General features: G+C 33.9%; 1 protein-coding gene and 1 long non-coding RNA gene across 8 annotated transcripts in view; one reads left to right on the top strand and one right to left on the bottom strand.

Moving 5' to 3' along the window:
- The window catches only part of LOC126869231 (nucleolysin TIAR-like), a 585,963-nt gene that overhangs the window by 247,633 nt on the left and 325,974 nt on the right, over positions 1-12,356 (bottom strand). The gene's annotated exons all lie outside the window — the stretch shown is intronic.
- Positions 1-12,356, top strand: part of LOC126869250 (uncharacterized) — a 326,016-nt gene that overhangs the window by 24,078 nt on the left and 289,582 nt on the right. The window lies entirely within an intron of this gene.

Below are 12,356 nucleotides of genomic sequence, written 5' to 3'. Positions count from 1 at the left end.
CTGAAGGCAATTTACTTCAAGCAAAGCAAACCTTAATTAGCTAAATTTTTTAGCAATGGGATTAAGAAATAAACTAGGTTATTCTTCGTATATAACAAATGAATAAATTAATAGAACACAAAGTATCTATGATATTTATATATCGATACCATTATTATATATGATATTATATCGATAAATAGAGATAGAGAAGGTATAGAAGAATTATATTGAAATGATATACTTCTGTCTTTTCAGAATAAAATGCTAATTAGATTTTGTATTGAAATTTTGTTGTAAAGCCGGATGCGATCAGCCGTGTACTAATCTTTATTTTCTATATTTTACTTGATTACATGCGATTTAAATAAAAACAACAAATGGAATGTAAGCTTGGATGGCAATCATGTTACTCGAATCACATTGTATCGGTGAATGCCATTCGTTAATCGCAACATCGTTTTATGTAAATTGGTTATCACGATAATTGTTATTATTCTAATAAATTGCTAATTAATGTATCAGTAACTTACATTTGTTATTGGTACAGCCAATAAATTATAACCCTAGTAAATTTATCTTATGAGTGTATTACATTGTTATACGTCAACTTGGTCTTATATTAGATAACGTCAGTAGTATAAAATTCATTAATTAATAACAGTCTGTTTACTGACTTCGATCAAGTTTTTCAATTATCGAAAATGTTTGATAAGGTACATTTCGAAACATATTAGAGGTGCTTATATAAAGCATTATTTTCTTCCATACGAATATTAAATTTAATCTAAATTTTTCAGTCGATTATCATACGTGCCTCTTATTTTGATTCTTTCAAAACGGTCAAGATTGCGCGTAAATTTTCAATTTGAACGATAAATATAATGTAAGTACCGTATATAGTACTTTATCGATTTCCCTGTTTGCTTTCTAGTATTGATTCAATACCAAGTACAGTTTTCTTCTTCAGTTAAACTCGTAATACATTATTGAATATATCACACATATTTATACGGATAGAAATTACTTGTACTTAGTGTATTAATCGTTTTACATGAAATCGAAAAGAAAATCAGTTGGTGTAATAAGTAAATGATGTTAAGGAAAATGGTTGAAAATTTGCAAGCGATCGAAAGATGATATCGATAGACATTTTTAACGTTTGGGTGTTATTTGTATGCTTTAATAAATGCTACATCCTTCATATCTATACAGACGGAAGCTGTTAAGTTTGACTGGTGTTCGACGCGTTTGTATACGAAAGTGTCGACCTAAGAGACGCGTTGTAACTGTTCGGGATTTGAAGTGACCGTCCGGCTATGACTCGGACAGCACATTTGTCATCTTTTGAGAAAGTCCGAACTTTCTATCTGCCAAGTTGGAAATTTTACGATGCGGACCTCATTAAGAGGCTAATAAACAATTTAAGTGCCCGATGGGTCAAAAGTAAACATCTGAGCAACAATCAGCAATACCTGAGGATACGCACCCACGAGAGTACAGAAATGCAAGATTTGCAATAATAGATACCCATCCCATAAAAACCAGGTAAGAAGGAAAACCCGGGAACAGAAAGTTAGTATATAAGATTAGGCGAGGCTTCTTGAGGTAGTTCTACAAGTCTTCATTAGAGCGTCATACTCTTCCTGTTACTCAAAACTGCAACTAAACTAATTAAACATAACATTATTCTGCATCTTAACTTGCTACTGATTCTCTTTGTGCATACTAAAGAATGCAAATAATTAAACTAAACATACTACTACTTCGCATCTTTAATTTATCTCCATCTTGAGCGTTAATCTCGTTCAAGGTTTGCGATATCAACCAATCAGTTGCATCTGACTGATCGCCAATTAATTGAGAATTAGCAACAGTGACTTCGAAGGAAGCGTGTTCGCTTAGTGCCATCTGCTATGCAAACACTTCACATTATGTTCTGGAAATATTCACTTCTCCTGGAGTCTACAGATGTTTGAACTTTCGGCGATTGACAGCTCTATTTCCATGTCTGGAAGAATATCGACTACTGCTTTGAAGTGGTTTGCGAAGCCCATTGATAAAAGAAAACGAGCTACTGGTAATTTATTTGATTTTTCAATAAAAGATTCCGGTATTTATAGAAACGTAGCATTTCGCCAATATTACATCCATTATGTTTTCTTAAAAACAAATATAAAACAAGAATTGTATACATTAACAATACATATATAAGTATTAGCAAATACTGTGTTTATACAGTTATTTTAAAAGTGAAATGCAGGCGAAACTCATAAGAGAAGTGATAGATGTGAAGCATGAGTTTTTAAGGAAAGTAATTTTTTCTTCATTTCATTCTAATCTTTTTTTTGTACATTAATTTAAAACAAACTCTTACAAAAAGTATGTACAAGCAAATACAGTATAGGTATATAGCATTATTTGAATTTAATGAAAGAAAGAAATTTAATTTAATTTTTTATTTTTAATTTCAACAGGCTCCTTTGTAATCAGCCATCTTAGTTTCAATAATAGGAAATTGTAAATCTCAATTGTAGTGAATTTCCGAATTATCCTTTAACGTTCAGGATTTTCATAATTCTCCGAGTTCTTTTTCTAGGACGAAAATGCATTTAGGGATCTTTTTCTCGAAAGTAATTATGGACCGAGTATCTTGTAAATTATATAACATACAATCTAAAAAGTTTGCCACGTATGTAATACAACCGCCGAAGGTGAACCGTGGCGCAAGCTTAAGTATAAACGCTATGGCATGATTTCGCAGATCTGTAGCGAAATCTGCTGCTGAATCCTCGAACAATCTGCCCGTAAGGAGTATACGCGTTCGCAGTGTTTGTAGCTGTTTGCCTTTGTGTGGAAAGTATCTTATCGTTGAATCTTCAATATTCTTCAGGAATTTTCGACCGAAGGTACTGTTACCAGAATAAATTTACTTTCAAAGGGAGTTCCCTACTCTCGAAGCAAATGGTTTTACTTACAATCGTATGCCAAGAAGCTACGTCGGATTCTTCCGCGTTTATTTAAAGCAATGGTATGCATGTCTAAACGAAAGTATGTGTGCATGAAATAAATGAAATAAGTTCCAGAAGATACCCTTATAAAAATTTTTTTATACTTTTCATTTTCGTTAAGAGAAATTCACTTATTCCCTCGACATTTCATTTTTTGCTTTATAGTTGTTCAACGTTGCCCATTATGTTTAAATCAATACTCGTATTTTTATTCCCTTCTGCAATTAAAATATGTAAATCGTTTATGCTGTATATGGATAATTTTATTTTTCATTTTATCGTATTTTATATTGTGATTTAAAGAATAAAATTGCCATATTTGGAAATGGATTGCTTATTTCAGTATTTAAACGACAAAAATTTTATTTCTACAAGATATCCATTATTTTAGGTATTCCAAAAGAATGTTTTTCTTTCATCAATCAATACATTTTTATTTTTATTTTTGAAATGTATTTCATGTAGAAACGATTAATTAACGAAGGTACTCAGTGAAAAAGGATTTAATGAATATATTAGCAACGTATTTATTTCGCAATTATTCTGCGAATTTAATATATAGATGCTATGCAAATGTGCAAGAGGAGTAATTTTTCAATTTATTGGAAACTTTATCGTATTTTATTATTCTCACTTAACGAACATTTGGACAAATAAAACGTTTGCTTTTAACTTTTCCGACAGTTATATAGATTTTCCCCTGTACGTGTATCATTGGCCATTGAATGCTACACAAGGGATAAAGTTTGGATAAACTTTGGAAGTACGTAATATTAAAATCAGTTATTTTATTGTCTTTTACTTGTCATATAAACATTCCTCGAGTAATTAGAGTTCATATCCTGCAATTCATGACTAATGTTATTATCTTCTATTAACGACCTCGACTGATTAATAAATGGATATGGCAAACAATTATGGAAAGTATGTTTTAAACTTTATAGTTGAAATTTTCAATAATATATATATTTACGTATGAATATCTTCATATCCTAATATGTAACATTTATTATATAAGTAGAAATTCCTGATATCACTTTCAAATATATTAATTAATACCTTAAAACACAATTATAGTCGATAATAGCTCTTGTAAACTTGCACAAATATTTCAATCAAGTATAACGTTAAGGAGGATATTTATACGTACTACTGATAATTTAAACAAACTCAAATGTAAGCATAAAGATATACATATCCGAAAATATAGTAATAATGTAGAAATATACTAAATTAATAATACTATAAAAATGTAATGAGTGGCTTTTTATTACGCAGATCGTACTAGAATATAATATTTCCCAGAACTTGATATTTTTTCACCAAAGATTGTCATAGAGAATAACGCCAATTTTATTTCTGTCGAAGCGCCGTGTGCATTACTCAGAAATAAAACTTAAAATTGAAATGACAATCAAAACGTATCTGTACAACTCGTGTGATATTTTCGAGCATTTGTTTACAATACTTTATCTTTGTGCTTGTATGTAATTCTTTATCTGGATCGTCAGACAATCACCTAACATTACATGTTCGTTACCTAACGTTACGTGTTATTGTTAGTGAAAGAGATCGCAACGTCTGACCCAATAACGTCTGTATCTACTTACCCATTAAGTGGCGCCGCTCGCTGGTGCTGGATCGAACTAGAGTGATTGCAATGCTACTCTTGGTTCGAATACTGAAAGGATTTCACCTCTGTTTTCGGTAACATTGATGCACGGCAAGGAAAGAAGCTACGGAATATATTTCCTCAGAAGTCGTAATTCAAAGTATCAAAGTGATATGCTGGTTACGAGTGGAAAGAATCGTATTAAGCGATTATTGAACGTAGTAATTATTCTCCCCTGTCTAACGTCAAAATTGTACGAAACACGACAAACACGAGTAAATTAATTATATAACCAAGTGTTGACGATTAAAATTAAATATGTAAAATTCGAAACCTTCAACAAAACGTTCAGATTTCACATTTTCAGAATTGAAATGCTAAAACGAAAATTGCAATCACATTTACTTAGAAATTCCACGGATGTTTTAACTCTCTTTTGATACAGTAACTATATTATCTCTGTACTGCCTTGGAAAAGCAATTTGAAACGAGTGAAAAAGAATATTTAATGGCAATTAAAAATTCACTGTTGGAGAGCTCGATGTTACTAATCGTAACAACCATATTCACGATATTTAAATGTGGACAGTGCAAATAAAGGAGCTTTTATTAACCACGAAACAGTTAAAAATTTTCTGAAAACCGCGAGAATTGTTAATAGAATTCTAGAAAGTAGACCGAGGTGCCGGGAACACGGTTGGCGATCATAACGTTTGTTAATGATAATTATAATTATTATTTATTACGGATGCAACCGCGTGTGGAATTTTTTTCAAGCATAATTTCAAGCGATTTATTTAAGGCGTGTTTCTATCGCGTTAAGTAGAGTAGAATACGTGACACAGAATGGTCTTTTGTAACACGCAAGTTTATTCTCAGCTTCGTCGCAACGAATCCGCGTATAATTAATCGTCGAAATTTTACTGCATGCCTCACGCCACTTTTTTTTTTCTTTTTCATCCTACTCGAATAAAATCCGTACAACGTTTCCGGAAAGAACCACCGCGTTACACGTGATCCGGTTAACGAAAATATTTCTAGCTATCATTACTTAGCGTGATTTACAAAACTACTTGCACGAATGGTAGCGTTGGCGAAGTGGAACGGGAACCGGCAGGCGGCTTGAATGTACGATTTGTTTAAAAAATAGATCACAAGCATCGACATCGAAAGGGCTTTGCGTGTACGCGACTCAGCTCCCAGTTTTTAAAACAGGAAACGCTTTCGATGTGAAGTCCGAGAATCCGAATATCGATGTACGTTTTACATTATTGAAAATACACGTTTCGTGACAAGCTAGGATTTTCAAAGTTTCGAGAAGGTATATCGAATTTACCTTTTCGGGGACCAGCGTGTAGCGCAAAACTTTTTTACTACTCTTGTCACAGCGCTTGTAGAATTTTTGAAGAATGAAAGAAATGTGAAATATAAAAGAAGATGAAATACGAGCGTTGAAGATTGCTCCCTGTTACGTAGATTTGTATTTAATGAAATTCTCATATTGTCGTTAATTCTGATATTAAACAATGATTTTATAGGACGAACTTCACTAGGGCTTTAATTTCGTAATGGTAACATTAAACGAAACGTTATTACACGATTAAAATGAAGCTAAATATTTGCAGTGTGATGGTTTAAGCATAAAGGATACTCAATTGGAAGCGCGAAGCAACATTTATTTGCAAATTCATGTACACAACTGGTGTAGGTACTCACATGTCTCTCTTGTAATTTAATAAAATTACGAGTTTCATGGTTTGTAAATTTGTATGCAATATCAATTTTATGCTTCGAAAATTAAATGTTTTCATTAAAAATTTTATACAGATATAATTTCAGTACTTTTATTTACAAAACATTTAAGGAAAAATAAAACTTAAATAGTTCGCGCGTTTTTACATTAACCATGAAACCAGAAAGCTTATATTCACACGATGAGAATTCTCAAATGATTAACAATTCCTCCCAAATATTTTGTCCGCTAATCAACTGTATTTTAGTCATTTTCTTAAAACAATAATCGTTGGAATTAACTAATCAAACTCATAGAAATGAGTAGCAAACTCGACGTTAGAATTTGTACGTGAATCTATTCGTCAGCTCGTTGCATTCCAAGGGGCCAGCCATCCGAAACAAAGAGAACGGTGTATAGAGGAATAATTCCTTTGGAATGTATAAACAGATATCAGAGGAAGGTTAAGTAAAAGCTGCCGCAGAAACGTTTACTGCTATCGTCCCGTTGTTATGCGAATCGTGTGCATCGTTATGCATCTTTAATTTAAGTCGAATCATGATGAAATTCCAGAATGTGGCAAGATCACCTTGGTCCCACGTCTTATCCCGATATTCAGAGAATGCGACTAGCGTCCGGAAGCGTCTTAGTGGCTTGCGGAAGAGCTCTGGCTCATGTTCAAACTCATAAATAATTCCGTTTGTGATCGTGGGCGTAGCAGTTGTCGAGTCGATGGAAGGAGGAGACAAACCGAGATGCGGAACGTACACGTGGTGACGCGTAGCCGACCGCCACAGAATCCATGAGCTATTGGCAACGGCCTGCCAGAATACAATCCGCTATTCTTCATGTTCATCGAGACAGGCTTTTTCCTTCGCTTTTTCACCGAGTTTGCTTCTTTCCCTTTATCCTTCGACAAGCAATACATTGCGAAATAACGTGTGTCCGCTGTCACTCAGAAACATATTTTTTCATACTGTTCCCGTACACTCATAGATCGAACGTATACTATCAGGTAACCAACAGAGTTTTGTTATTTTCTTTATGACAGAGAAGAAAAAAAAACGTAAAAGTAGAATTTGAAGAGGATCGTTTAATTCGTTAAAATAGTTAGCTCTGTATGCGAATAGCTTGTCGTAATGGGAAATAAGCTGAAGGAAAACTAATCAGGCGCGCACGCGGTTTGAATCAGAAATAATCAAGATTCGAAATTATTTTGTTGTTACTTTCTAACAAAATATTTTATAAAGTCAGTTAAACTCCATTTTATTTAAATTGGAGAGATGCAATGTTAAATCGATCATTTCATTGTTGTAATCAACTTTTCTAAATTAATACTGCTTGCAGAATTTGTCGAAATCCAATTCTTTAAACGTAAGATGAATATTTCATATTTCAGGCAGACGTGTGGAAATAGCATAAACAAAAAATCCACTGTTAGCATTGATCGAATTAAAGAAAAGTAATTTAAAGGTGCCATTGGCTAACGACCGATAAAATATTTTGCAGATTATTTAAAAAATAAAATGAAATATCGATGTAGGAATTCATAAACAGACCGTTTCACGCACAGATAGCATAAATATCGAACGATGACGTACGGCCGCCCCCGTAACTTTTTCCCCCCGTTAAATCAGGGTAGCGCGAGTTAACGCGGCATCGTAATTAATTTCCAATTCGTTGAGAATTAAAGCAAGAATCGAATCAAAATCCGAAATCGGTAACGAGTTTACTCGACATTACCATATTTGATCCGCTGCCGTAAAGAAACACATATTTTTGCATGCAGGACGTTCCGTTACAGCTAATTGAATTACACATTCATAGACAGGATGCTGCTATGCAGGAAGCACGAAAATAACAAATAAAAGCGATAGGGCTCCTTTATAAAAGCAGGAAAAGTACAAGACACGCGAGCGAAAGGATGAGGAAGGTGGATTAAGAACAGTTACAAGGTAAATAATAAAAGTTTCCTCTGAAGGATACCGATACAGCAGGTTGTACCATTATATTAGATAAGATTCCTCATTATCCAACTAAAATCCCGAACAACAGCGGATGCGGACCCGAGGCTGTGGTAGTAGTAGCGACTATACGCCTCCGCCTCCTCTGTTCTTCCGATCACAATCGCCTCGTGCTCTTCGAATTTTCGTTCCGATATGGAATAATGAAAGTAATACGAAAGAAAGAATAAGAGAAAGAAGGGAGGAGAAGAAGAAAAAGAGAAAACTCGCCATGAGTACAACTATTACCTGGCAGCAAATTTCAAAACGGGTGGAAAGAAAGCAACCGACACGATTTTTATTTTCTGCATATTAGTTTAAATTGGCTTCGTAAATTGGCTGTTTTACGGGAAATAACCCGGAGATGGGGTTCCGAAAAGAGGTACCGGCTACAAGAGAATCATAGGATTCCGTGCGACGACGAGGATACGGAAAGAGGAATAAGAGGACAGGAAAGAGGAACGAGGAACGGTATACAGATGGAAGTAGATGGAAGGATGGAGGATAAGCCTCGGGCGATTCGCTCGACATTGCTATGTTGCGGTAATTGTAGCTAATTAAGAGCTCGAACTCCCTCCTTACCCGCTCTCCCTCTCACTTACTCACTCACTCTGTCTCTTGTCTCTCTTCTCTCTGTCCTACGGAACACAAGATCCACTCTGCGTCTTCTCCAGAGGGTAGGATGTAACATCTCATCCGCTGCGTCTTTTCATCCGAGTTATCCCTTCCTCGTACCCTACCATCTCAGATGCTACATCAAAGTGATGGTGCGTTAGCACTGTCAGGAGTTAGGGCAGTTTCTAAACAGTCGCTAGAAGCGTTTTCTTTCGACGTGGATTCTAATCTGTTTTTCATTAAACCAACGTTCGTTGCAATTTATTAAATTGGACGATTTAGTAGTGTAGGCGATATGAAGAAACAGGGCCAGTAAATGGGGAATACATGTAAAAAATTCCATTTTTCTTCATTTCTTTGTTTTAATGACACACTTTGCAATTGGTGACTAAGTTGATTGAAAGAAGAATAGCTTTTTAGATATCAATCCTTTCAGAAATAGATGTCTAATTTTGTAAAAAGTCAAAGATACATCTAATAGCATAATAAGTGTAAAAATACATATTTAGAAATACAAAATTTAGAAAATATTAATTTGAAGAAAATTGAATACGGGACAGATTAAATGTACTCGATTAAAGTTACTTATATATATATATATATATATATATATATTGCGAGTATATTATACATCTCTTCATTTATTGTGTACGAGGATGTATTGTCTGTCTAATTTGAGAAATTTTTAACGAACCTCAGGTCTATAGTCATATTTCGACCGTTAAAAGTATCGATTTCCGTGCTAGATTTTCGTTTTTTCTTTCTTCAACTCTCGGTATTTAGTATTTTATAAATTAATAGATTTCGAATTATTATTCACCTGTTTGCTTCTATATTCTTAGTTCCGTATTCGTGAATGAATGCCACACGACGCATTATGTGTTTCGTTTACAGACGTCAAAGGACGAAGTTCATATCTATAATGATATTATAAATGAACACGAACAGCGAATCTTCGGCCAATTATACATGTATAGTCGCCAGCTGGTCTGTCCATTAGCGTGCTCCTTTAACGAGTTATCCACCTCGAAGCAGGATATTGTCTCACAAGTTTCACCGTCGTTACCACGCTCGCTTAGGTTTGATCGATGACTCCTCCATCGAGCTGATAGGCGACATCGGCTGCAACCCAGCTTGTACTAGGTATAGGAAGTTCATGCCTCTATCGCGTATACACATATGTCAAGCGCAAGACTAACGGGACAGCATGTCCGCGTGACTATACAAGCCGCAATGATGTATATAAGAATTTATAGCCGGCCATTAAATTACACTTTTCAGTTGCTCAGGGAAAAACGATGAGCTCTTCTTCGAGCAAATTTGATAACTTGTTTACGAGGAACGAAAAAAAGTACGCGATAAAATTTAGCAAGATTTTAGTGAAATAACTTTGAAAACAGAATATTCGAAATTGGAATACCGTTGTTGAAGATGTTTGCGTTACATTTTCGAGTGAAACTTCCTGTTCCGAGAACATTGAGTTTCGCACTTTGTTTTTCGGAAAACGAGTTTTAGTTTTGGCTTTTAATTTTTTTCTTTTTTTTTTTTCATTTTCTTCCTTCTCTTTTTACAGCCAATTCGATTGGACGAATGTATGTGTGCATCGTGTATTTGGTTTTTTCATCACTCTGTATTTTGTGTAGTTTATAGAGAAAGTCTGGGTCATGGGGAATCACTCGACCAGGTAAACAATTGTACGATCGTTTCACGCATCAGCAATTTGTAAATCCTGGTGTTGAAGATTTGTAAATTGAGGATTTTCGTAAATGCCTGCAGGAAGAATCGGGAATTGCGTGTGCGTGCATGACGCAAATGAAAAAGATTCTCTTTGTTTGTGTATCCTTTCCTGAGTAATAAATTTCAATTTGTGCTACGAAAATTCGAATATACGTCATTAACAGCCAGGAAACACACGGTTTTATTTCCATGTGTGCATTCATTTCGGCGACGTTACCTGTGGTAGCGTAAATTTTTTGGTGCGAAAGGAAAAAAAGACGCATATCCTTTGTTGCCGTGCGCCATCCACCTTGAAATGCGGACCGAATTCAAAATAATTAACAGTTGTCTGCACATACCAGTCACATATTTCTTCATTTTAACGTTTCCATTAATTTAATGCAAAATTATAATGGTCTTTTTAGTGACAAATAAAATTACCTACAACAGAAACAGAGGCTTTATATTTTAATGAAAGTTTTTTTTCAAATATACCAATCTTGTATTACTTGAATATTTACAAAAATATTAAACACCAACAAATGAACGTTAAAACGATCTATTATAACATCCGAATTTATTATTTATCGTTAGTATAAAAATATCTTCTCACCGGCCCTGCTAAAACCTATTTAGATGTTCCTAAAGCCTAAAGATAGAAATATGCATTTCTAAATAATTTGCCAATAACACGTGAACCTTATTCGTAGCGCCAGTGAAAAATAATTTGTTATTCTTATGAGTTTCATAGATGTTTTACTATTACTGTTTTACATAGTACGTGATATTAGATCTAACTAACTTTTGTCACTCGAAGTTTAGCCCTGTCTAGCGGAACAATATTTAGAATTATAAATACTCATCAAAAGTTTACGAAACAAGAAAATTTACAGCCGAAAGAAGAGATACAACTGCTCATCTTCTAAGCAACTGTGATAACTTGCGTTACGTGCGTGAGTTTCTGAGTTTCCTACAAAAGATCTGAACAAAAGTTGAGGCATTTAACAATCATAAGTTACATTTTACTTTGCTTACGATTCTCTGTGACTTATTAGGAAAACAGTGTTTAAGTATATAGAAAGTTTTATTTTATTATAAGAAGAAATGTCTTCTAGCTGTCATTTTTAATGATAGATTTTAAATAATTTTTCAAATACTAAATAAGCTGCTACATTTTTAAGTAACTTAAGTAGGGAATTTTGATTTTTGATTCAGGTTATGTTAAGATTAACAATTATTTCCTAATGTACCACTTGGATTATCTCAGCTTGACTTCATTTTAATATTTAAATTATTCGCACAGCTCTTCCTCTGCTAAAACATTATTAAAATATATGTTGATAAAATATTTATAATGTCTGTAAAATATGAATAATTACATCGTGATAAATATACACGAATGAATTATTAGTATAATACGTTGAATTTACAAAAACACATGGAGATTTCAAAATTACATGGAAATTAGTAGAATCTTTAAAAGATTCGTGCATTTGTTCCCAGTTTTTTCCCCAGTTATCGTACGAATATATTAAAATGACATCAATATCAAATAACAGGAACGTTCGTCATATTATAAACAGAATGTCTAACTGTGTTTGAAAGATATCTTGTATTTTCCATCGGTAGAAACAACAGAGGTCTTGTTTAGAGAAGTTCAATTTAATGAATCCCTCGAAGGCCTGTCA

This window comes from Bombus huntii, chromosome 9, assembly GCF_024542735.1.
Source record: "Bombus huntii isolate Logan2020A chromosome 9, iyBomHunt1.1, whole genome shotgun sequence".
Lineage (NCBI taxonomy): Eukaryota > Metazoa > Arthropoda > Insecta > Hymenoptera > Apidae > Bombus > Bombus huntii.
The sequence above is the reverse complement of the archived record's forward strand: the minus strand, read 5'-3'. Positions and strand labels throughout refer to the sequence as shown.